Consider the following 2215-nt stretch of genomic DNA (forward strand, 5'->3'; position numbering starts at 1 on the left):
AGCGACCCGTCAAAAAACATGGTCCAGAGCTCCGGTTGGATCGGAGCTGTCGGCAGCTGGGTGTCGACCCATTCGGCCACGAAGTCCGCCAGCACCTGGGACTTGATGGCCTTCCGAGGGGCGAACGAGATTGTTTCGCCCATGATTTCCACCGCCCACTTCGTGATCCTGCCCGAGGCCTCTCGGCACTGGATGATCTCCCCCAGGGGGAAGGATGACACCACAGTTACCGGATGAGACTCGAAGTAGTGTCGTAACTTCCGCCTTGTCAGGATCACAACATACAGCAGCTTCTGAACTTGTGGGTAGCGGATCTTGGTCTCGGACAGCACTTCGCTGACGAAGTAGACTGGCCTCTGAACGGGCAATGCATGCCCTTCCTCTTGCCTCTCGACCACAATCGCGGCGCTAACCACCTGAGTGGTCGCGGCGACATAGACCAAGAGGGCTTCTCCGTCAGCTGGGGGCACCAAGACAGGCGCCTTCGTAAGGAGCGCCTTCAGGTTCCCGAGGGCTTCCTCGGCCTTAGGGGTCCAAGCGAAACACTCGGCCTTCCTTAAGAGGCGGTACAGAGGCAGACCTCTTTCGCCGAGGCGTGAGATGAAGCGGCTCAGGGTCGCAAGACATCCTATGACCCTCTGTACGCCTTTTAAGTCCTTGATGGGTCCCATGCTGGTGATGGCTGCGATCTTCTCCGGGTTGGCTTCGATGCCTCGCTCGGAGACGATGAACCCCAGGAGCATGCCTCGGGGCACCCCGAAGACACACTTCTCGAGATTGAGCTTGACTCCTTTCGCCTTGAGACATCGGAATGTCACTTCAAGGTCGGAGAGGAGGTCGGAAGCCTTCCTTGTCTTGACTACGATGTCATCGACGTAGGCCTCGACTGTGCGACCGATGTGTTCGCCGAACACATGGTTCATGCACCGCTGGTACGTCGCGCCCGCATTCCTCAAACCGAATGGCATGGTGACCTAGCAGTACATGCCGAACGACGTGATGAAAGAAGTCGCGAGCTGGTCGGACTCTTTCATCCGGATTTGGTGATACCCTGAGTAGGCATCGAGGAAGGACAGCAGTGGAATCCATGATTTGATCGATGCGAGGCAGAGGGTAGGGAACCTTCGGACACGCTTTGTTGAGACCAGTGTAGTCTACGCACATCCGCCATTTCCCCCCTTTCTTCCTCACAAGCACAGGGTTGGCAAGCCATTTGGGATGGAATACCTCTTTGATGAACCCTGCTGCCATTAGCTTGTGGATCTCTTCGCCAATCACTCTGTGCTTCTCCTCATCGAATCGGCGCAGAGGCTGCCTGACGGGTCGGGCTCCGGCCCGAATATCCAGCGAGTGCTCGGCGACATCCCTCGGTATGTCGGGCATGTCTGAGGGACTCCACGCAAAGACGTCGGTGTTTGCGCGGAGAAAGTCGACGAGCACTGCTTCCTATTTGGGGTCGAGCCCGGAACCGATCCGGATCTGCTTGGAGGTGTCGCCACGGGGGTCGAGAGGGACGGCCTTAACCGTCTCCGCTGGCTCGAAGTTGTCGGCATGACGCTTCACATCTGGCACCTCTTTGGAGAGGTTCTCCAGGTCGGCGATGAGGGCCTCGGACTCGGCGAGGGCCTCGGCGTACTCCACGCACTCCACGTCGCATTCGAACGCGTGTTTGTACGTGGGGCCGACGGTGATGACCTCGTTGGGGCCCGGCATCTTGAGCTTCAGGTAGGTGTAGTTGGGGACGGCCATGAACTTCGCGTAGCATGGCCTTCCCAGTACCGCGTGGTAGGTTCCTCGAAACCCGACCACCTCGAACGTCAAGGTCTCCCTTCAGAAGTTGGAGGGCGTTCCGAAGCAGACGGGGAGGTCGAGTCGTCCGAGGGGCTGGACGTGCTTCCCAGGGATGATCCCGTGGAAGGGCGCAGCGCCTGCTCGGACGGAGGACAGATCGACGCGCAGGAGCTTGAGGGTCTCGGCGTAGATGATGTTGAGGCAGCTGCCCCCATCCATCAGGACCTTGGTGAGCCTGACGTCGCCGATGACGGGGTCGACGACGAGCGGGTATTTCCCCGGGCTCGGCACGTGGTCGGGGTGGTCAGCCTGGTCGAAGGTGATGGGCTTGTCGGACCAGTCTAGGTAGACTGGCGCCGCCACCTTCACCGAGCAGACCTCCCGGCGCTCTTGCTTGCGATGCCGAGCCGAGGCATTCGCCGCA

The sequence above is a fragment of the Zea mays genome, chromosome 5 (assembly GCF_902167145.1).
Source record: "Zea mays cultivar B73 chromosome 5, Zm-B73-REFERENCE-NAM-5.0, whole genome shotgun sequence".
Classification (NCBI taxonomy): Eukaryota; Viridiplantae; Streptophyta; class Magnoliopsida; order Poales; family Poaceae; genus Zea; species Zea mays.